General features: G+C 42.5%; 1 pseudogene across 1 annotated transcript; it reads left to right on the top strand.

Moving 5' to 3' along the window:
• The first annotated feature begins 21,983 nt into the window (after positions 1 to 21,983).
• On the top strand, positions 21,984 to 22,562 carry LOC309568915 (annotated as a pseudogene). Its single transcript has one exon. The product of its transcript is annotated as an uncharacterized misc_RNA (transcript).
• The last annotated feature ends 3,127 nt before the right edge of the window (positions 22,563 to 25,689 follow it).

Here is a 25,689-nt window from a genome sequence, read left to right on the forward strand (position 1 = left end):
CAGCATCGCACGACCGCGCAATTGTCTGTTAAAGTAACTCAGTGGCGAATCGCAAAATATGGCCTGGTCGTTAGGGGGGCAAATCCTTCCGGTCTTAAAGTGGTTAAACTAGCAACAAAAATAACATGGATGCAACATATTCATGACTGCAAGTACCTTCAAACTTTTATTCTGTGCCTAAAGTTCTAAAGTTGCATTTGTAAAAATTGTTGCTGGTAAATGCTGATGCAAAAGAACGACAGTGTACAGGTATTCCCTTATATAGCAGGCTGTATGTGGCACAGACATGCCTATCCTCAGGTGCAGGAAAGTGCTGGGAGTTTTACACCAGGCATAAAAAATGCCCAAATCATCCATGTGCATGAATCCTAACTGCAATTTGTCCTTGCTCAATGTTATTTAATTAGTATTCAAGTCATTGAATAATCAAGGAAGCTTTGTCCAGCAAGAAAGCAATTGTAAATAAATTTTACCTGCTAAGGTGTTATGTACTACATTTGTTTCATATTCTGTAGTTATAATAGAAGTGCAGTTATAATGAGGGGAGCGTTCAGTGCCTGTGTTGTTTTATCCTTCTTCCAGCCCCCACTGTTTATTTCCCCCTCCTACCCATTTCTCTATGATACAAACCAATAGCCTAGTGCAGCCTGGACATTACATTCACCATTCAAGACGATGCAGCACTATGATATCCCAGGAGAATGTGTATGTTTTCCGAGTGTATTCTTTTAGACTCAATGGTTGTGAAGCACTCTGCAGATGTTAAGAATAACTGGTATGCATCCCCTTTTAACATCTAAAGTATTATATAAACTCAGTCTTCACATAAAGAGAGAGAGAGAGAATAAAAAAAAATCAAGCAGCAGTCTCAAACCTTCTGCAGTGGCCGTACATGAAAGGAGGAGGTGGGTGGAGCCATTCTAGGCGCCGAGGAGGATCCTCCTCCCCCGCTGTGCATGGTGATTGGTGGGTCCTCTCCTCCAGATGTCACTGGTTGCTAGATGCCAGTCGGCTGGCCATCCTAGCAACCAGTGTAGCGCAGAGCCACAAACTAAAGCAGCCTGCGCCCGTGGAGGAACAAACTGGTCTGGGGGGGGGGTGGCTAGACCACCAGGTAAATTAAACTGGGAGGACAGATCATGGTAAATTGTCTCCCTGCGTGGGGCCCCTTGGCAAGTGGGGCCCCCAGGCAACTGCCGGGCATGCCCATTCGGAAGAACGGCCCTGTTCCGATCCGCCTGTCAGTTTTTCAGGTAGATCTGAACGGATGCCCCATGCATCTCTATGGGGCAGCGGATGTCAGCGGAGACATGTCTGCTGAAATCCGATCCAATCTTGTCCGTCAAATCTGGATGGATGGAAACCCTATTTTCCATCCTTCTGGTGGATCGGATGGGATCGGATGAGAACGAACAGGCGGTCCGTTCTTATCCAATTCCCCCATAGAGGAGAGCGGGGACCTGACAGCTCTGTCTCTGCACACAGAGCAGAGACGGAGCTGCCATCCGCCTGCTCAGCGGCGGATCGGCGGATCGTTCCCCCCCGCTGAGAAAAACTGTGTCCACCGATGGAGTGGACAGTGAGAAAGGGGCCTAATGCAGCTTTTCTTGACCTTTGTACCCCAGAGGAGTCCTTAAAACAACTTTCAAGTCTTGGAAGACCCTTGTTAAAGACAATGTATTGATAGTCTGTGGGACAAATGCCCCTTATGCTGCCAGTCAGTAGGACGCATGTCCCCTTTACAATGGTGGTTATACTGCCAACCTTACAGGCAGCTCAAAAGATCATTGGGTTCATGCAGCTGGCTCTGCCAATTGGCTTTGACCCAAGAACTATGCAGGCACCATCAAATGGAAGGTCAATCCATCGCTCAAGGAATGCCCAGCATTCTCTGGAAAACCCCTAGGGTTCCAGGGAACACTGGTTAAGATTGTCTACTCTGAAGAAATTACATTCCATTGAAATAATGTAAAACATTTGCACGTCAGTTAGAAGTCACCTATGTCAAAAGAATGGTCTTTTTTTTTTCTATGACTATTCCACCCCCTTTGTCTGCCGGTTGGATGACAATATTTTTCTTTTTTTCTAATTCCTTAATTCCTGTCAAAATATCTTCTTTTGATCTGTGCCATTTTTTCTTTAATTTGCGTAGATCTTGTTCCAACAGAGATTTGAATGAGTCTACAAAATGATTCATTCCACACTTGGGGTTGAACGTGGAAGAATTTCTAAGTCCACTATGTTGATATTTTGTTTCATTGGTAGTTTGATTAATATTATTCTTAGTTAAAAAGTGTTTCTTGATATTAATTTTCCTGATAAATTTCTGTATATCAATAAAAACGTTAAAAGGATCCAATAAAACGTCAGGAGCAAATTTCAGGCCCAAATCTAAAACTGCTAATTCTTTTTCTGAGAAGGTCTCACCACTTAAATTAAAGATACCTTGCCCTATTGGTCCCTTTTTCTTTTGGGTCCTGCCCCCTCTGCATCCTCTCCGCCTCGTTCCCCCTCTCTTCCTTTTCGGACCGCTGGGGGGTAAGGTCTGTAGTGTTGTGGTGGAGGCGGTGGTGGGAGTGGTGGTTGCCAATAACCTCCTCTCCCCCCCCTCTTTCTCTTCCATAATATGGTCGATCCCTGTTTCTGTTTCCTCTGTAGTGACGATGGTAATACAGTTCTCTGTATTGGTAGTAATTCCCCGATGGGGGTTCTCGGGGTTCCCATCTGGGAAAATCCCGGTTATTGGGTCTGTTTGGTGTATAGTAACCCTGTGATTGGTCCAAAGGTTGGTAGGAGTTATGTGTAGGCACATTATATCTGACATATTGTTGTGAAGAATGTCTATTCCTATTTTGATCTTTTGGTTAATGTGGTGTTTTGGGTGGTCTTATATCTATCATGGGTCCTGCATAGGCTGCAAATCCACCTATTAAATTGATTCAAACTATGAGAATTAGATGTTGGATCGGCTAGTTAGCACAAGTTCTATAGCACGGGGACACCGCTGTTTTCCTCTTCCTTCCGGCTACGAGTAATTACGGGCAGAGATAGGGCGGAGATAGGGGCGGAACCTGCACTATATTAATACGTTCAACGCTATGCTGTCTAAACTCTGAAGATGTCACTGGAAGTGACGAAACGCATCAGTTTGGACCGCATAACGTCATTACGCTACCCTAGTTGGAACGTAAGCCAGAAGTTAGCCCGTGATTCCGTGAGGTGGACGCGCAGCCTGCACCGCTGACCACCAGGGATAGTGTTTATTTGGCTTTTATATATCCTGAACCCGATGCAAGGGTAATAAAACTTTTAATAGACAATATTACGCTATTTGGAGCCTTCCTTTTCTCCTTTCCCACTACATTGACCATCACAACCCGGAGTCCAGAGGAGCCATTACTAGCCCATAGGACCACCTTAAAAGGGGAAGCCATTTGGCCCAGGGGGCCACTAAAGCTTGAATGGTCTTAATGTCATATGACATATAAGACCCACGTCATCTGGTAAGTGACCCATCTTATTCATTTCACTCGGGACAAGGAATCGATACCCTGAACAATCAAGCCAGAGCACTTGCGGATAACCACTTGCACTGGGGACATTATTTTTGAGCACAAAGTCACTATTTATTGTTGGACTTTCTTTTATATTTATATCTTTTTCAAAGGAAATATTGTTGATTGATTATATCAAGTTATCTTTAATTGACATTTATGTCACAGTCACTTATGCACATCAGATTATAATTTAAGCACAACACTATTGTTCACTTTTTATGGCTTTTCTATTGTGAATCTATATTTATTTATATGCTATTTGCTGCGATTTTATTTTTCATATGTTATATATTGAGTCACAATGGCACTTTAGGCACAGGTTTAATTTATACTGGGAACTGTACTTTATATATTCTCTGACATTATTTAATCAGCAAGCGCTGTATCTGGTCTTTTTTTTAAAAAAGACCATTCTTTTGACATTTTACTCATTACCTACAGCAGCTGCTTGTCTTTTACACCTATATATTTTTCAACCTTTTAATCTTTTAGACCCCGTGATATACACACTTAATTGATACCTCACCTTGGCGCAGGGAATATACAGTGCATTGCGAAAGTATTCGGCCCCCTTGAACTTTTCGACCTTTTGCCACATTTCAGGCTTCAAACATAAAGATATAAAACTGTAATTTTTTTTTGAAGAATCAACAACAAGTGGGACACAATCATGAAGTGGAACAAAATTTATTGGATATTTCAAACTTTTTTAACAAATAAAAAACTGAAAAATTGGGCATGCAAAATTATTCAGCCCCCTTAAGTTAATACTTTGTAGTGCCACCTTTTGCTGCGATTACAGCTGTAAGTCGCTTGGGGTATGTCTCTATCAGTTTTGCACATCGAGAGACTGAAATTTTGCCCAATACTCCTTGCAAAACAGCTCAAGCTCAGTGAGGTTGGATGGAGAGCGTTTGTGAACAGCAGTTTTCAGTTCTTTCCACAGATTCTCGATTGGATTCAGGTCTGGACTTTGACTTGGCCATTCTAACACCTGGATATGTTTATTTGTGAACCATTCCATTGTAGATTTTGCTTTATGTTTTGGATCATTGCCTTGTTGGAAGACAAATCTCCATCCCGGTCTTAGGTCTTTTGCAGACTCCATCAGATTGTCTTCCAGAATGGTCCTGTATTTGGCTCCATCCATCTTCCCATCAATTTTAACCATCTTCCTTGTCCCTGATGAAGAAAAGCAGGCCCAAACCATGATGCTGCCACCACCATGTTTGACAGTGGGGATGGTGTGTTCAGGGTGATGAGCTGTGTTGCTTTTACGCCAAACATAACGTTTTGCATTGTTGCCAAAAAGTTGGATTTTGGTTTCATCTGACCAGAGCACCTTCTTCCACATGTTTGGTGTGTCTCCCAGGTGGCTTGTGGCAAACTTTAAATGACACTTTTTATGGATATCTTTAAGAAATGGCTTTCTTCTTGCCACTCTTCCATAAAGGCCAGATTTGTGCAGTATACGACTGATTGTTGTCCTATGGACAGAGTCTCCCACCTCAGCTGTAGATCTCTGCAGTTCATCCAGAGGGATCATGGGCCTCTTGGCTGGATCTCTGATTAGTCTTCTCCTTGTATGAGCTGAAAGTTTAGAGGGACGGCCAGGTCTTCGTAGATTTGCAGTGGTCTGATACTCCTTCCATTTCAATATCATCGCTTGCACAGTGCTCCTTGGGATGTTTAAAGCTTGGGAAATCTTTTTGTATCCAAATCCGGCTTTAAACTTCTCCACAACGGTATCTCGGACCTGCCTGGTGTGTTCCTTGTTCTTCATGATGCTCTCTGCGCTTTAAACGGACCTCTGAGACTATCACAGTGCAGGTGCATTTATACGGAGACTTGATTACACACAGGTGGATTCTATTTATCATCATTAGTCATTTAGTTCAACATTGGATCATTCAGAGATCCTCACTGAACTTCTGGAGAGAGTTTGCTGCACTGAAAGTAAAGGGGCTGAACAATTTTGCATGCCCAATTTTTCAGTTTTTTATTTGTTAAAAAAAGTTTGAAATATCCAATAAATTTCGTTCCACTTCATGATTGTGTCCCACTTGTTGTTGATTCTTCAAAAAAAATTACAGTTTTATATCTTTATGTTTGAAGTCTGAAATGTGGCAAAAGGTTGCAAAGTTAAAGGGGGGCCGAATACTTTCACAATGCACTGTACTTTGTATATTTTTTTCTACACTAGAAGTCACCTATGCTTTTTAAAAGGTATTGAAAAACTTTGGTGTTGAAGGTAGGGACTGCATTTCTAGAATTCCTTCAAGGACTCAAGGATCAGAACATTCAGGGGTATGTGAGATGATTACGGCCACACACACCTACACAGGTTGAAATTGATGGACTATTGTCTTTATTCAACCTCACCTACTATGTAACTATGACTGTGGATAACCGTTAAAAAAAATAAAATCTACGGTAGTTTCTCATGAAGGACTATAGGTTTCACTTCTGCCATTACCATTCTGGAAACTCTAGTATGCTTGGGTAGGAGCTGCATTGTTAGATCTGTTTAAAGAGCAGAGACTAACTACAGAAATGAAACAGATTCTGTGGAAGGGTATGAGGTTTGCATTTGGAGGATTCTAATATACTGCCATAATCTATATACTGTACATGTAATCCAAAATCTTGTTTTTGTTGTGCAATACCATTTTTTTTAAGAAATAAATGTGCACAATGCACTCCCAAAAGTAATTGCATCTTCAAAAAGATGCAGAATATCCATCCTTTACCACATATTATCGCTGTGTAGCTGTTGCTGGGCCTTAAAATGAGCAAATATTGAATACTGCTTAAATGCGCTGCCCTGCCGCACAGTAATGATACACTACATTTTCATCATCACAGTAAAGATAAGGACGCCAGAGACCTCTCCACCTGTCTTAGTCCTCTGATGATATTTACTGAACTGGACACTCAGGAGCTTCATCATTAGCTTTAAAGTCTAGACTTCTTCTTTTGGGCACAGGTACGGTACTGTGCAAAAGTTTTAGGCAGGTGTGAAGAAATGCTGTACAGTTATTGTCTCTGTCTGGCCTGCAGTTTTCTGTTTGTGAAATTCTTACCTCCCTGCTACCGTGATTTTGTGTCACCCTTATCTTCTATGGCCTCATGGACACTGGATGTTTTTACAGCTGCTGTTTTTGGCGTCAGACATTTTTTTTCTGCAACCAATAAACGCCCCAGCATGTTATCCTATGTGTCCATGCACACATAGGCTGTTATTGGCAGTTTTTGTCAAGGGCAGTTTCTGGCTGTAAAAAAAAACCCTGAAAAATAGTGGGTTTTGAGCAGCGTTTTTCAGCTGTAAAAACACTCTAATGTTGATAAGCGCTGATAAATGCCAAAAAACGCTGCTAACTGGTGTTTTTTGACGTTTTTGATTCCATTACTTTTTTTTAAGCCTGGGTTACATAGTTACATAGTTTGTGAGGTTAAAAAAAGACATCAGTCCATCCAGTTCAACCTATGATGTGTGTGTGTGTTTGGTGTTAACCGTACATTGAATACCCCTCTATGTTGTGGTCTTTAAGGTGCCCAACTAATAGTTTTTTGAAACTATTGATGCTCCCTGCTGATATGACTGCTTGTGGAAGAGAATTCCACATCCTTACTGCTCTGACAGTGAAGAACCCCTTACGTATTTTAAGGTTAAACTGCCTTTCCTCTAGTTTTAGTGAGTGGCCACGTGTCTTATTGTATTCCCTTTCCCTAAAAAGTTTGTTCCTTATGCTAGGGTTCTGTTTCGAGGTGTCGTTCATGGAACATAGCCTGGGTTCACACTGGTGCATGCTGAACACCGTGATGTGATTTGCACCAAAAACGCACCGCATTCCTGTGCACATCACATGTGATGTCTGTGTGATGCGATTTGAGCCATATATTTTGTATCGCTTAAATTGCATCACATTTGGACCAAAATGTTGTAGGACCCTTTTTTCTTTCCACGCCTAATTGCATTGCATGGGTGTGAAAACCCATGCTATGCGTTTCTGGCAGGCGCACTGCATTTTGCAATCGGTTTCGTGGTATCATTCATGGAACATAAAGCCCCCGTTGACATTGTGCCAATTTGTCATGTCGCATCGCATGTCAAATCGGAGCCTATTGCTGACAACAGCACCGGTTCACACTGAGGGTGGGTTTGAAATCATTAGGCTGAACGCGCACAATTTCAAACTCGCATGTCAGTGCCAGTTCAGGGGCGGTTTGACAGACATCTGTATGGGTTCATGCACAGATGTCTATCGAATCGCCCTGAAGTCGCCAAAAGTCGTGCAGAAACTACTTTTGGGAATCGGTGCGGTGCCGCAAAGTCAGGGTTGCACCAATTCGGACAGTGACGTTACCGGCAATAGGCTCTGATTTGGCATGGGAATTGACATGTCAAATCGCATGTCAAATCTGCAGATGTGAATGGGGGCTTAATGTTCCATGAACGACACCCCGAAACAGATTGCAAAATGCAGTGAGCTTGACAGAATCACATTGAATGGCTGTTCACACCCATGCAATGCGATGCGATTTTGATGCACCAAAATGTTGTAGGAACCTTTTTTCCCCCACATCTAAATCCTATCGCATGGGTGTGAACACCCATGCGATGCAATTCTGGCAAGCATTGTCTGGTAAGCATTTCATTGTGGGAAAGTGGGAGTTACTAAAATAGCAGAGAGGTGATTTTTAGCTAAAAATGCCAAAAAAACGCTTACGCCAAGAAACGCTGTAATACGCCAAAGCAAAAAAGCTGAAAAACTCACTACAAAGCTACTGGCATTTTTATAACGTCCAGTGTGCATGAGGCCTAATGAGGGTGGTCAGAGACTATAGCAGGATACTGTGTTCTTTACCTATAGCAGCCCCCTTTTCCTATAAGGCAAGCAGTCCTATGGGTACTTGATTGCCCCCAGGACTTATACACAATGCTATAGTGCCTGGCCACCATGCCAGGGTAGGTGCCAACTGAGCAAAGCAAACAGGTACTTGTGGTTGCCAGACAGACAGAGTCCAGGTAAAAGGCAGGCAGACAGGGGAGGACTGGGCCAGGGTGCAGGGGGGCAATTGTCCCCTGGGCCGCTCTGATGCCCCATAAAAAGGCTGCACCGCTTCTGCCACAGACATTCCTAAAGGATTCCTGGTAAAGAAAGTCCCCACTGCTGACCTACTGAGTGAGGGATGAAGACAAGGACAGAGCGCAGGCCTCCCCCAGCATGGATGGTGTAAACTGTGTCTGAGCAGAGGCCGGTTCCATGCCCCACTGGAGACCCTTCTCCCCGGGCCAAACCCAACCGAGCTGTCCCAGCTCCCCCCAACCGCCCCATGCTGGCCAGGTCAGAAACCCAGATTCAGCTGGTAAGTAGAGTACCTGGAGCAGGGCTTCAGCCTGGAATGGGGGTCAGGAGGATGGAAAGAGGGAGAGTGGGAGGGGGGCCGAGTTGCTGCCCCATGTGCCTCTGGTTTTTACTTGCCCCCTGGGCCAAAATTTGCCAGTCTGCCCCTGCAGGCAGAGTTCAGAGAATAGTTGTGATCCGATCCGAGGTCATACACAGGGAAATCCAATCTATCAGGGCAGACAATCAGGCAGCTTGATCAGGTAATACACAAGCTAACACACACTATCACAAGCATGAGACTGAAGGTTTGGCTGGCTTAAATCATGTTTGGTCTCTAGCCAAAGTCTGGCTACAAACAATCACCTTGCAGGTGGACAAACAAACAAGGGGAATGCTATAGCCAAAACCAGGATGCTGGAACCAGCAGCTATGACGGAGCAAGATTGTGTACGCTCCTAACATTCTGCTAGATCTGTGATTCCATTCACATATGCTGCTGGCTTCTCTGTTCACCTATGAGCGTCACTAGCTGTACTGTGGATTTATATCCCTTTCCTTTATATCACTTCCTAGTACGTATCCCAGTCTGCTTCCCTACATATAGACATGCTCAGTGCATTCCCGGTTGCCTGAGAAACTTCCTAGTTCTCCGAGTCTCTGTTTGCCTTGTATTTCGTGTATTCAGTGTCTGACTTCCCGTGTACTGACCCCGGCTTCGTCTACCATTTGTGCTTGCCTGCCGCTTGCCCTGACCTTAGCTTATTTTCCTTGATTTTCTCCTGTCTCCTGCCGTTTGTACTCTGCACATGTGAGCAGTCTCTGCATCTTCAGACGGCTGTACCTGGGGGCTGCGACCTGGTTCCAGCTTGCTAAAATATATATATAATAAACCTCTCACTAGGAAGAGAATGCTGCACTTTTTATAATCCCCGAATACAGGAAAAAAGACTAAAGTGAAAAAATAAAAAGAATGGTCTGGTGCCTATAGAAAATCCAAAACCAATTTGTTATTAATTAGTAGTTAACCGCTTGCCGACCGTCGCAAGTACATATACTGCGGCCGTCAGCCCCTCACAGGTAGAGTGACGTATCGGTACGTCACTAGCCTGTGAGGATCTGGGGAGCGAGCACGCGCCGCCGCTGGCGCGCTCCCGCTCCCGCGCGGTCACGGACCCCCCCGCGCGTGTGACCGGCGGACCCGATGTCCGCCTCTCACTCTGCGATCGTCGGGGGAGATGGAGAAAGGCAGGCAGCTTGTGTAAACAAGCTGCCTGTCATTCTCCCCTGTGTAGAAACACTGATCATACGGTTCTACTATGTAGGACCGTTGATCAGTGTTCCTACAGTCAAGCTACAGCCAATCACAGTTAGAATCACGCCCCTAGGGACACACACAGCCCCTCCCTCTCAAATAAAGTTAACCCTTTCACTGCCAGTGTAATTTTACAGTAACAGTGCATATATATAGCACTGATTACTGTAGAAATGTCACTGGTAACCCCAAAAGTGTCAAAAATGTCAGTCAAGGGTCCGATCTGTCCGCCCCAATGTCGCAGTACCGCAAAAAAAATCGCAGATCGCCGCCATTACGCGTTAAAAAATAAAACAACAAAAATGACAAAAATCTTTCCCTTTGTTAGTAAACGCGATAACTTTTGCGCAAACCAATCAAAATACGCTTTTTGCAATTTTTTTTACCAAACATATGTAGCATAAAACAAATTGGCCGCGAATGTTAAAAAATTTTGATTTTTACTTTTTTTTTTGGGGAATTTCATATAAAAAAATGTGAAAAATATTGTTATTTTTGCAAAATTGACGCTCTTTTTTTGTTTATAGCGTGTGATCAAAAAATCGCACAGGTGATCAAATACCACCAAAAGAAAGCTCTGTTTGTGGGAAAAAAAGGACGTCAAATTCGTTTAGGTACAGCGTCGCACGACCGCGCAATTGTCCGTTAAAGTCACGCAGTGCCGAATCGCAAAATACCCCCTGGTCTTTTAGCAGCCAAATCCTCCGGGGCTTAAGTGGTTAAACACGGTGTTATTAAAACAGTGAAAAAAAGAAACGTGATATAACTGTATCAACCATTAACAGATAGCAACAGCTATCCATATGTAAAAAATCAAAACAATAAATTATATGAACAAGTGTCCGCATTGTGTTCTAAAACAAATTATTACAAAGTGCACTTCTTCCAATGCTGGGTGACACACAATCAAGTGCTTCCATGCTCCACCAGTGCTCTTCAGAAATATTAGCCTTTTATAGGATGGTCATTGAAAGATTGTATTAACATGCCTTATTATATTTCATATATATTTTCAGTTTATGCCCATTCTATGATGAAATGTGGGCCCTTGCATTTACATAGTAACGAGCCAGACTGACACTCATTCATCCACCCTGGACACCAGACAGTTGGATATTTTGCATTTAGACGACATGTTAAACACCTTTTCATTCATTCATTTGGACACTTGACAGGGTTAAGTCTGCGCATGGAAATTACTGACACCACCTAAACACATTTGACAATTGCTTGTATTAACACATGACAACTGAATACAGACGGGGCGACTCTGCCACAAAACACAGATTCAGATACAAGAACACCTCATATTGACACAGATGCCTAGCGAAAACAAAAGCCCTTTCATGTACTGTTCTGTGAGATATGTGCTATTGTTAATTTGACTGATGAATTGTAAACCAGTTTGGAGCAGTCTTTCCCGCTCAAAACGTGCCTTAAATATGAGCGAAACTTGCAATAAAATCAGTTGTGTCTGCACTAAGTTTGAGTGCTATGTGTCGTCACAACTCCCAGCTGGATGAGGGGAAATTCACTATCTAGGGGGGGGTTAGCCACTGAAGGGCCGTATATCATCTTTTAATTGCCTCCTGACGAGATGTGAGCTAACAGTCATGATCTCTAAATTATAGGATATCATAAAAAGCGTAGAGTAAAGAAGTATCCTTAAGGTGGCCAATCTCGTCCTCACAGCTGCATTAATCAGAATGGATCTTAGGCTCAATGGTCAGTATCCTAGCCTCCACACATGCATATCAAAGTTTGCTGTAAACCACGAATCACATTTTTCTTACACTCGGGTCGCAATGTACTGTATAATTCACGTACAAAAGAGAAGAGAGCTCATAGTGCAGTAATTCCAAACGGTTTATTACACACTAAAAATGATGCACTTACAGGATAGAAATGTAGTCAAGCGGTAAAGGTAAAATCAGACTGCGGAGTATACCAGCAGGTCAGGAACGTAGTGACGTCACAACTCCTGTTTCCACCCGATGCCTTTCCCTGTAAAAGGTATCATCTGGGGTTGGATACGGACTTTCTTCTATAAGCACAAGGCAGCACAATCTTTTTTTTTTTTTTTTACTTTGGTTCCAGCTTGCTGCAAGTCTCCTTCATTAGGGGCCTTGAAAAGTTCTGCACCCTGGGGAACCCCAAGTTGGCATTCTATAAGGACTCACACTCATTAAAACCTGACAGTAACAATGCTTTCAAATATATATATTTTAATTGTTTATTTTTATCAATTTACAAAATGCAAAGTGAGCAAACGGAAGAGAAATCAAAATCAAATTAATATTCAAATTAATATTCTTTGGCTTCAAACCAGGTATCACTTCTTCTAGGTGCAAACAGTTTTTGAAGGAACTCTGGTTGTTCCAAACATCCTGGAGAATTACGATTAGGCACAGATCTTCTGTGGATGTAGGCTGCCTCAAATCCTTCTGTCTCTTCCTGTAATGCCAGACAGACTTGATGATGTTGACATCAGCTCAGATCAGGCAGATACCTATTCATCCTGCCATACCATCAGGGTAGATCAATGACCCCAAACATACATACAATGTCATTAGGAACTAGCTTTAGCATAAAGAAGAACAAAGAGCCCCACCCCTATGTCTCTTATAACTGGTAAATTGTATAGGCTTCTTTTATAGGGTATAGGAATTAGTATAAGATTCCATTTGTGGTGTATTTTTTTCCCTTTTTCCCAAATATTTTTTTATTGATTTGCATAAATGTAAAAACCATACAAAAAATACAAAGAACAGAGGACTCCCAGTCCACGCAGGGTGGGGTCCAGTAATTAGAAAAAAAACCAAACAAAAAAAAAAAAAACCTCAAAATATACAAGGAACTAAAACTACTGTGTCGTTAAGTACAGTAGCGTGAAGTGCTTGGCTCGAGCAAAAGTTTAACTATGCAAAGAAACTAGATAGTAGACAATCAGAGTACCAGTCAAAGACATATATACTCAAGGCTAAGCAAAATAAACAAAATCAGGTATCCAATGGCGTAGCTGTAAAGGAGTTATCTCGCCAGCAGGACCACATTTTTTGAAATTTCTTCGGACAACCTTCATTGTTATACCTAGCTTGGAACAAAATCAGGTTGGTATTTACCAGTTGCATCCAAAACTGAAGTGTAGGAGAAGGCTTTTTCCAACACATAATACATTGCCTTTCAGGCATAGAATAACAGAAGATTCAGAAGGATCCAAAGCTCTTTTGTATTAGCCAGTTCCTCTAACAAACACAGCAGACAGAAACGATGGGCATATGGTACAGGAGTATGAGATATAAAGCTGACATCCAAACTCCATTTCTGATATAGTGAAGACAGTTCCGGGATACCAACCATTATAAGGTACTGATACAAAACTGAAGTAGGTTTTTCCCTATTTGGGACCCTAAAAGCAGATTCAAGTTCTGAATAGGCAAGAGTAATTAGACCCCCTGGAAACTGACCACGGAAGGCATGGTCAACCTGAAAATAATGAAAATGAAAACTAGGAGGAAAATTAAATTTGGCACACAGGGCATAGAAGGGGAGCAGATAATGATTCCCAACTATATGTTCCAAAGATTTGATCTGAAATATGGCCCAGGCCAAGCAATCTGGCAGCAAATAAAATTGGGGGAGAGAAGGGTTTAACCAGAGCTGGGGTGTGAGGAGACATGGAGACAAGGAGGTAGGCGGGAGGGCTTCCCAACGCAAACATAACCTCCAGGTTTTTAATGTAGTTTTCATGGAAGGAGTCAAGTCAAGCCGTATGGTGTATTTTGTTTTATTAGTAGAAAACATTGAGAAGCTATGATTGTTGACTGCTTTGCTTTTTCTACAAAAAAAATATAATTGGCTTTATGTTAAAAAAAGAAGAGTTCTTTTTCTCTGCTGAACCTCTGCTGAAGCAATATGGAGGCAACCATTTTTGATCTGTCCTTCTAAAAAAACTAGCTGCTTGGCAGTCATTCGGCTTCAGTATTTTATGAATCACTGACCTGAAACAATTATGCAAATTTAGGAGCTCTGTTTTTTTATACAGTATATCTTGAATACTCCAACAGAGTAATTTCTCTGCCAAACATTCTAACTTTGCTCCTGTCAAACAAAGGCTTTTAAGTATTCCAAGGGCTGGATTAAGGGCAACTGATGTCCTAAGTGCCGCCCAACAATGGTGCCCCCCTTGGCCCCTCCATTGTTTAACTGAAAAGACATTTAAACTCAATGGGATTGATTTGCTAAAGGCAAACAGACTGTTCACTTTGCAAGTAAAATTGCAGTCTGCAAGGGAATTTTCTCTAAAGCTTAGTAAATGAAGTGAAGCTCTGTTGGCTTCAATTATCCAATCATGTGCAGGCGAAAATTCTTTTTTTTTTCTTCTTGAACATGATTGTATTTTCTTTGTAAAGTGACATTTTCCTTCTTTCTTTTTTTTTTTATTCTTTATTAAGGGTATGCAGCATAACACATGAGTATGACATGACAGCACAGTTCTGACAAAGATTATCAGTGGTGGCATGAGAGAAATAAAAATAACATAGATTAATTGTCACTAACTGAACTATATACTCTTTGTCAATTTAATGATAAATCGTGCCTTCCAACTAAGGGTCATGTTCAACTATGGAAGAAAAACATAACCAGGTGTAGAAGAGTATTTGTAGGAACATAGCTCACATGTACATGCTGAGAGAATCAGTTCACTTACAGACACACATCATTTGTAATGGAAAAGCAAGTCATAACCCTCTTCAAAAAAGGGGGTACTTCGCTCAGTTCATAAAAACAAAAAACTGTCGTACAAAAACGGTTGGTGCATACCAAAAGGCATTTTCAGGTGTATTTTCTCAAAGAAAGAAAAAGTGGACACACTAGGTGTCTAAAAAAGAGGTGAAAAAGAAGAGAGGAAGAGGAATAAGAGTGAGGAAAAGAGGGAGGGTGGGGGTGGGAGAGAGAGAGAGAGAAAAAAAGGGAAGTAAGGGAAAGGAAGGGGACCTCTGTGGGGTTGATGGCCTAGGAAACCAAGCTTTCAGAGCTGAATACCCTTAGTTAGTTAGGAGTATGTTAAGTATTCATCCGAGAAATGAAATATGTCCCAATATAGCCAGCGTGTATTGTGTTCCTCCGTCTTGTCTCTGATGACCGCAGTGAGGTGTTCCATCTGCTGAATATCACCCTGGCAAACCATTGGAATATAAGAGGTGGGGCCTAGCAGCATTCAGCAGATGCTTCAGTAGGGATTTATGGTATTTCTTGCTCGACATAGGAGTCAAATTAAGAAGCACTGAATGGGGGTTGTCGAAAAGAGAGTAGTCTGTGAGTTTGTGCATGATTCGTAATACCTGATGCCAGAAGGGGCAAATCTTTGGGCTGTCCCAGAAGATGTGAAATAGTGTGCCAGTCTGGTTGCCACATCTCCAACATAATGGCCTGTGTCCAGGGAAAAGGGAATCTAACACAGAAGGGGTCTGGTACCAATGTGTTAAGATTTGTAAGAGGTCTCCTGATATTTACTACAAAGGGAAGATTTGTGAGCAAAAAATAATATTCGGTTCTTTTACTCTTCCGAAAACGTGGAGTTTAGGTCTCCTTCCCATTTGAGCAAATATGGTGGATCATGTTGAGATGTGACTGCAAGTAACATACTGTAAGAAACAGAGAGAGATTTCTGAATTAGCCTCTTTCCCAAAAAGAGATCCTCAAATGAGGTAGGTTGTATTCAAAACCCGGAATGATCAGGAAGAGATTGGAGAAAGTAGGTTAGTTGCAACAGCTTCCATTGGCCCAGGGCTGAAGAGTTAAGAGAACCAAACAATTCTGATGGGCAGCCCCATCCAGACGGACCAAGAAAGGAAGAAGCTCTAAATAGGTTCTGATCATGTCGGAGTTGAAAGGCTCAATCAGTAAGCCCTAGGAATGAAGTCTGGGTGGCCGATGATAAAAGTCAGTGGCCGATGATAAAAGTCAGTGGCGAGGGGAATCTGGAAGTCGCTGCCAGTTTGTAATATCTAGAAATTTCTATCGGGTGGATTCAGTCAAGGAGTGGGGAGTCACCACTCGAGAGTGTTAAACTCCTGTCCATGGTAGGCCAGCTAGAGAGGTAGCCACCAATTATTTTTCCAAAGACACCCAAAGTTTGTGAGAGACGTGTCTACACCAATCAACCATATGTACCGTTGTACAATATAAGGCAGGGTCAGGAAGTCCGACAGCACCTCTGAGCTTGGGTCTTTGCAAGAGTGCCCATTTCAGACGGGAAGGTTTACCTTGCCAAACATATTGAATAAATGCCGTTCGGATCTTTCGAAAAAAAACACTTGTGGCAGTTTGATTGGAAAAGCTTGCAGAAGGTATAAGAGACATGGCACAATGTTGATATTTAAGACATTACATCTGCAAAATCAAGAGACTGCTAGGGATTTCTATTTCTCTAAATCTGCAGAGAAGGTATCCAAAAAGGTTGTAAATTGTATTGGAAAAAAAGTTTAAGGGATTCTAGTCCCCAAGTACTGGATGGCTTGGGGAGCACATCAAAAAGGGAAATTACCACTGAGATGAGCAATGGACTGAGGGGAAAGGTTAACATTGAGAGCTTCCAATTTTTGTAGATTAACTTTAAAATCTGATAATTCTCCATATGTATGGATTTCAGATAAGGGAACTGGTAAAGATACAAGTGGGTTGGATAATTAGAATAATATGTCATTCGCATAAGCAGCAACTTTGTGGTGATATGTACCAGTTTATTTTCCTGCTTTCACTAAGCTCTAGGGAACATTCCTTTGCAGAGTGTAACTTCACTTGCAAAGTGAATGGTTTGTTTGGCTTCAACCCAAATAAGTCCTGATGGCAAAATAAAAATGTGAAAATTTTTATAAACCTTTTTCCGTTTTCTTCCAGGTCCACTCCAGACCAGACCCCACAACCATATTTAATAAAAACATATTTATTGTATTTATTTAAGATTTTGGGCATGCATCAAATCAAGCAAGGTATATTACAGCTGACTAGGAGACTTTAATGTAGACGACCTGCACAGAAGTCTATGGGGCTGCAATGCACCTATGCAGCCAGGAGAGAGAAGACTTGTGGCATGGAATGTAAATAAACAATGGAGGCTGGGGCAGTCCAATCCCAGTAAGTATACATCTGCTGAGATGGAAGAGGAGTACAGATTTGTTTTAAAGTGCGCTTACAGTATCTTTTTAGGACACGATAGCTAAAGGCAAAACTCTGTGGTGTCCCTTCCCTTGGTGCCCTAAGCACGTGGTTATTTTGCCTAATTGCTAATCCAGCCCTGGGTATTCCTGCTCACCTTTGTGAGTTCCAGCACCTCCTATTGCATTCCCCAGCAGGGAGAATGGGATTCCCCTCATAATTGCCATGGCATGTGTGCAGACCCAGGAATTCACGTGCAGAGATCTCACCAACAGAGTCCCTGAAATTTACTGGAAACTGTCAAGTGGCTTATCTCTCCATCGTAAACCAGACAGCCAAGAAACAAGCATTTCAAAAAGTCGATAGCAGTGTCCACCTCTGTGTCCCTCTCAATATGTCTCTATCTGGCTAATGGCTTTTTTTGCACTGTTATAATAAATATAGCAATATTAGCGCAGCGCTAGTAGTGATTACTAAAGGACACAGATAAATCATTAATCGATTCTAAAGGTTGGTTCTACGCCAAAATAAACAAAAACACCAAACAGCGCAAAACAATCATAAATGTAAGCAGCTATGCACTCAGGGTCAAAATATCAAATCCCAGATGAAAACCAATATAACAATATTAGTGCAATGCTAGCAGTGATTACACGAAATAATCAATATATCACAGTGCCGTTTCTAGTAGGTGTGATTTTTATCTTCAATAAAATTGATTTACAAGTAGAGAGCACTATGTATGCACTTTTCTCTTTCATATGACATACGCTGAGGATTCAGGCATTGGAATCTCTTGAAGTGATACACCTGCCGGTCTCTGTCCTATTTGGTTTCTGGTTAACCCTTGCCCTGCAGTGGAGGAGTGTCGGATCTTACATCGGTATCCTGCCTTAATAGGGAAAAGTGTGTATGACCTTCCTGTTGATTCGGGGGTCTTACTCTGAGGTGAGCTGCTTAAAGTACCAGTGGAGGATCTTTTGCACATTTTTCTCACCTGGGAATATTATTTAGAAGTACCACTTATCACTTCTTGGGACTGTGATATATTGATTATTTGGTATAATCACTACTAGCGCTGCACTAATATTGTTATATTCGTTTTCATCTTGGATTTGATATTTTTACCCTGAGTGCAGTCAAAGAAAAAGAAGAAATTTATTAGGGATATGGGAGACTTTGGGAATAAAGCGGTTTACAGATAGCAAAAGGTTGCGAAAAATCCTAAGCTGATCCCAATCTATAGGTTATAGATTCTCCGCTACCTACCCCTAGAGATGATTCGGCCTATGATTACCATTTTTCACAAGGAGGGAATTATCATACCCCACGGAGGAACAACTAACCTTATGGGGCTAGAGGCTCAAATAGAAGGGGGGACACAGACGTAGAAGGGGGGGTAGAGGTGGTTACCATCTCCCCCCCTGATCCATAATAATATACATTACGAAGGAGGGGGTTACCAACACCCCCCCCCCCCACTAATAGTAATATGCATCAAGAGGGAGCATATAATAACTATCCACCTCAAAATGGAGCATACCATAATAATTCAAGGAGGGGTCATCCTATGAGAGGAAGATCAGCACATCACTATGGACAAATGTCTACATATAATCAATTTGCACCTCTCCAAATCCTTGCCTCTTCTGAGAGGGGAGATTTTTTAAGGCCACAGAATTAGCAGGTGAGAGGACTGCCACCATACCTACCCAAGTCGGGGGACTGGTAGAGAGATTCCCTTCAACACCAGTCCGATCAAAATGGATCCCTAAGAAAAAGAAAAAACAGAGGAAGGTGAGGGGTGTAGGAGAATCCAAAAGGCAAAGACCCCAAAAGGATCTGAGATATATAATTTGAGTGGAGTCCCCTTAAATGATAATGAGTTGCGTGTTCTTGATAGGGGGTTGAAGTTTGCACCCACATGAAATCTCAATAAATTTCAAGCTTATGTGAGTATTCAAAAATATGTAAGGAGGCTTAACATTAAAAAATATTTTCTCTCCAACCCTATAATTAGGAATTCGAGGACACAAGAGGGTGTACATTCGAATCTTAGAAATAAATCTACTTTTAACCCTCTCAATACTCACAATAGGTATGTGGAGGTTTTTAAAAACATGGTGTGTAAGGATTTGGAATGTTTGAAAGTAAAGAAACAGCTCAATCCCCGGTATATTAGAGTGGGAATGGAGTCCTTGGAAAAACAAAAGGGGATTGTTATATTCCCTGCTGGTAAAGGGGAGGGGGGGGTCTGGTTATCCTTAATAAGTATTATTATTATTAAGCAGAAATAGGTCGTTTACTTGAGGATCCGAAAACATACCAGCTACTTAATAAGGACCCTATGATTGCTTTCAAGCGAGAACCGCACACTTTAGTGGAAGGAGGTAGAAATAAGAGTGTTCTCAACAAGAAAGAGTCAGCTTACCTTGACCCTTTGTTCTGTAGGACCCCCATTATATATTTTTTACCTAAAATCCATAAAAACAGTGAACATCCCCCAGGAAGACCCATAGTTAATGGGATTGATTCAGTGACGGCTTGTTTGGGCCAATACATTTGAGTCCTTCCTTAAACCCATGAGGATAAAAAACAGATGCCTTTTTGAAGGATAAAAAACACATTATTCAGATTTGAGAAACTTTGAATTGTTCTCCCTCTAGCATACATGTTACGGCAGATGTTAGTTCATTGTACACCATCACTGAATATGAGGAGGCTCTGTCAACTGTACTATAGGCTTTTGATTCCTCGGATCTTCTGAGGAAGCATAAAAGCTTTCTGCTTAGGAGTCTGTATTTCTGCTTGTCAAAAAAATATTTCTGGTACGATAAACAGTTTTATTTGCAAATTAGGGGTGTGGCAATGGGGGCCCAGTTCGCTCCCAGTTAGCCAATCTTTTTATGGCTTACTGGGAGGAGGAAATGGTTTTCGGCAATCACCCCTCTGAACTTATGTGTTATGAAAGGTATACTGACGATTTGATTATGGTGTGGGAAGGAGATATGCTGAGTCTTGAATCATTTATACAGAGGCTTAATAGCAATTCCAAGAATCTTGTCCTCACTTGGAATATTAGCACTGAGCGTATGTTTTTTTTTTTTTTTTGGTTTAGAAATATCTAAGGATGAAAATCATTTTAAGATTTGCAAATACTTTAGGCCACTGATCGTAATGCGTTTATTCCTTTGGATAGTTGCCACCATCGTTCATGTGCAATATTCCCAGGGGACAATTTATTAGATTGAGACATAATTGTTCTACTGAGACAGATTATGTTACCCAATCTCTGGTCCTTGTCATCAGATTTTAACAAAAAGGGTATGAACCAGGTATACTAGAGGCCGAAAGGGGGAGAGTCAGGGTCATGGACAGACAGGTGTTTTCCCCTTGGGCAAACAGACTTTTTTCCTTTTTGACGGGCTTTTATGCGTGTGGGCGGTGTACCGCCTGCAGGCATTTGAAAGCTAATGTCAAGAAACGTAAAGATTTTGTAGACTCAACAACTGGCACACAATATAAAATCTGGGATTTGATCACATGTTCCACCATAGAAGTAGTATATATATGTATGCAGTTGTGGTCTACAATACATCGGTAGGACTTCGAGATCCCTCCACGTTCATTTGGGGGAAAATGTGAACAATATTAAAAAGGACTTAAAACACATTGTGTCTCCCAACATTTTAGAATATGCCATAATAAAAATCCTCGAGGGCTGAACTATTGGGGTATTGAGAGAGTTAAACATCATTGGAGGGGGGGGGGGGGATTTTGTTAGGCAACTGAGTCCTCCTGAATCTTATTGGATTTACGAAACCAAGGTTTCGGTCCCTAGAGGCTTAAATGTGGAAATCGACTTGAATTGCTTTATATCAGATCATTAATTCTAGTGGGGTGGGTTATATAGATGTGTGTCAATTTTTAATATTTTTTTATTTATACTTACCTTTTTTTTTCTTTATGTGAAGTTTGACCATGGTGTGAGGGTTAATGTACTCCTCTATATCTATGGAGATGTTTATTTTAACATTGTTTGTTATATTCATTTAAGGTATATTTTTTATACCAAATATTTTTACAATTGAAAGGATTGGTATTACCCTGGAGGTTTCTATCTTTTTGTAATAGTATGGGTTGGTTGCAGGCTACATGCTGTGTTGACAGTGTATAGCGGTCTGATGTATTAGGTTTCCTAAGTATTCGGATGTTTAACCAGCAGCCCTATTGCTTTCTGTGATGTTTGTGCAGGATCACTGTGACCCTTGCCCTTTTTCTTCTGATGCATGATTGGGGTGGGGGTTGGGGGAGGGACTGTACCAGGAAGTCAAACACAGTGTGTGTGAGACTGGAAGCAAGACACATGGTACTGAGAAGAGATTACATCTGTTAGGGACAGAAGCCTGTTGTAAGAAGACTCCTCCATGTAAGAATGTCATCATGTCTCTGAGTTAGTAATAAACCTTTCCCTGGTTAAGAAGTACATCTGGCCTGTGTGTAGCTTGCTGAGCGGATACTGGCAGCATTGCTAGCAACACCCCGAGAGACCTCACGTCTAAGGGACATAACAGTGGCGACAAGGATTGTGGATTTTAGCACATGGCTTTCATAGGGTTTATTCAACCATTCAATCCTGCTGCTGAGTCATGGAGCTCCTGGGTGGAGAGTCTGGAGCAGTATATGGAAGAAAATAGTGTGGCTGTAGAAAAGAAAGTTGTAGTTTTCCTCACAGCATTGGGTCAAGCTGCATATGGTACTCTCAGAGACCTCATTTCTCCAGACAAGCCGGCCTCTAAGTCCCTGCCTGAGTTAATTCAGAAGCTACATGTGCACTACAACCCGAAGCCGTTAGAGATTGCAGAGTAGTTTAAATTCTACAGTAGGAGGCAGCAGACCGGGGAGGACATAAAGACATATATCCTTGCTTTACGTAAACTAGCTGCCACTTGTCAGTTTGGAGACTACCTGCAGACGGCTCTCCGTGACATGTTTGTCATGGGACTCTGCGACCCAGCCATACAGAAACGTTTACTCACAGAACCCGACTTGACTCTGATGAAAGCCACTGACCTTGCTACGGTCATGGAGTTGACGCGACCCTACTGAAGGCACCACCTGAAACCTTCTGCAAGTCAGGGTGAGGAAATATTCCACACTGCTATCACCCGACACCCATGACGGCTGTCCCCAAATCAGCCTAAACCTTGCCACCTTAATTCTTCTGTCTCTAGGATTCCAACTTGCTACTGTTGTGGTAACACTACTCACAGTGCACCTGCTTGCAAGTTCAAGTATGTCGTTTGTTTTCTCTGTGGAAAGACTGGTCATATTGGGCGTGTTTGCCGCAGCTCCTGCAACCCCGATCACTACCACAAAAGGTAGACATAAACAGACATTTTGTGTGGATACGGACAATAACGGCTTCAGCTCTGATGAGGAGACCTGTGTCCAGCATGTTGGACTGTTTCGATTAGCTGGGAGTACTCCTACAATAAAAATGGATGTCACACTCAATGGCTGTCCTGTCTCCATGGATGTTGATACAGGGGCAGCTGTGTCTGTCATTTCATGGACTGATTTAAAGGCATCGGGTCTGTCCCTACAGCTCCAACCTACAAATCTCACACTACAAACCTACAGCAAGGAACTACTACAGCCCTTCAGTTATGTGAAACCCCTTGTTACATTAGGCAACCACAGTCAAACTCTATGCCATCATGTTGTACGTAAAGGAGGTCCTCCGTTGTATGGGAGGGACTGGATCAAAACCCTGGGCATGCCTCCTTTTGCCATTGCCCAATGTACATTGCTTTCTGAAGTATACCATTGGGTGTAATCCCTGAAGTCACACTTTAGTGAGGTTTTTGAGGACTCTTTGGGCACCATAAAAGGAAAGATGGCCCACCTCCTCTTAAAGCCTGGTGCTACACTTAGTTTTTGTAAGGCAAGATCAGTACATTTTGCCTTGCGCAAGAAAGTGGAAGCAGAGCTGGACCAACTATTGGCTGAAAAGATCATAGTGAACGTTGATAGAAGTGAATAGGCATCGCCAATTGTGCCTGTCAAGAAAAAGAATTGAGACATTAGGATTTGTGGGGATTTCAGGGTTGCCCTGAACAACCAACTTCTTGTAGATCAATACCCATTGCCTCGACTTGAAGATCTATTTGGCTCACTGGCTGGTGGGCAAAAGTTTACAAAAATAGACTTAAAGCAAGCTCACCTGCAACTGCAAGTACATCCAGATTCACACCATATGTTGACCATTAACACACATAAAGGATTTTTTCAATATACCTGCATGGTTTTTGGCATAGCCCCAGCTCCAGACATCTGGCAGTGTCTCATGGATGAGGTCCTGGCAGGCATACCTTTCACCCAATGTCTACTATATGACATTCTCATCACAGGTCCCACTGATGAAGAACACAGAAACAATGTTGAAGCTGTGCTAGAGAGACTCCAAAAGTATGGTTTACGTGTCAATCTTTCAAAATGCGAATTTCTCAAGTCAATGGAATTTTGTGCCCACATGGTGGACCGACATGGGTTACACACTACTGAAGAAAAGGTTAAAGCCCTTACCCATGCCCCTACTCCCCAGAATGTCACACAGCTCAGGTCCTAACCTGGCCTCCTAAATTACTACCACCATTTCTTGCCGAACCTAGCACACCAGCTCTACCCGGTACATCGCTTACTGGATGCAAAAGCTAAATGGATATGGACAGAAAAATGTAAAGAAGCTTTATGGCTTTCTAAAGAACTCATTCTGTCTTCTTGAGTTCTGGTCCACTATGGTTTAAAGAAATACGACACCTTGGCTTGTGATGCCTCGCCTTATGGACTGGGTGCCGTGCTTTCCAATGTCATGCCAGATGGCACGGAGCCCCGTTTATTTTGCCCCCAGGTCTTTAACCTCAACAGAACAAAACTACTCCCAGATAGACAAGGAAGCTTTGGTAATTGTACGGGCCACAAAAAAATTTCACACGTACATCTATGGTCGGGAGCTCACACTTATCACTGACCACAAACCTCTATTATCAATACTGAACCCTCAGAAAGGAATTTCTACAACAACAGAATCTCACTTACAAGGGTACGCTTTATTTTTGGGAGCTTATACTTATTTTATCAGATACCGCTCCCATGATACCCATGGCAATGCAGGTACATTTTCCAGATTGCCACTTGGAGACCACCCACCAAGAGACGTACGCATAGTGGAAATACACAGGCCATGAACCTGCATGTCCACTTCCCTAATTTCCAGACATACAGCCACAGATCCCTTCCTGTCTCAGATATTCTCGTATGCTCAGACTGGATGACCAGAGAAGGTTTCGGGTGAATTTCTTCCGTACTTTGCCAGAAAATGTGAGCTTGTGACTAATGCTGGTTGCCTACAATGGGGCAATAGAGTGATTGTACCTTAGTATTTGCAACCAACCATACTAAGGATACTGCATGAAGGCCATCCTGGTGTGGTGCGCATGAAGCAGCAAGCCCAGAGCTATGTTTTTTTTTTTTAACAGAAACGTTTTTATTAATTTCAAAAAGCAAGGTACAAACAAAAATACAGTGCTGTGTTCACATTAAACAATATCATAGGCAAGTAGAAGGGCAAGGTACAACATACGCAACAGTAACAGAAGATCTCCTGCATAAGCAACAGAGGCACAATATAGCTGGAAGGACTCCCTCCACCCCCCCTCCCAAGCAGCCACACCCCCCCAGCCAGGGTCAGTTACCCCAGATGGGCCGGCAACCAATAGCAACGCCAGCTATAGGGACACCAAGTGAAGGATGACACCCCCCAGTGAAGGGGCCATAATCCCAAGAGAGAAAGGGGAAGGGGGGGGGGAGAGGAAGAAGGGGGGGGGAAAGGGCCCCCAGGGGGGAGCCGAGCACAGCAAAGCAGGAGAGAGGAGGCCAAGAGAGAGTAGACAGAGGAGAGAATACAAGAGAGGAAGGGTCTCATCCCAGCCCTCCCCTGGCCACCCACAAACCCCACACCTTGTCAAATTTCTGAGGACAGCCCCTGCTCATGTAGGTGAGTTTATAGAGTGGTAAAACTGAGTCAACTAGGGTCCGCCACCTAGACAGTAGCGGGGGGTCAGCCGATTTGCAAAGCAACAATATCGTTTTCCGGGCATAGAACATAAGATAAAATATAAAGAGCTGCATATGCCTCCTGTGAGAGACCAAATCACAAAGATCCAGTAACGAGACTCTGGGATCAAGGACCATGCCATTAACCCCCAACCCCACAAGGTCACCAACCACCTCCCCACCCAGAGCT

This window comes from Pelophylax lessonae, assembly GCF_965119305.1.
Source record: "Pelophylax lessonae genome assembly, chromosome: 12".
Classification (NCBI taxonomy): domain Eukaryota; kingdom Metazoa; phylum Chordata; class Amphibia; order Anura; family Ranidae; genus Pelophylax; species Pelophylax lessonae.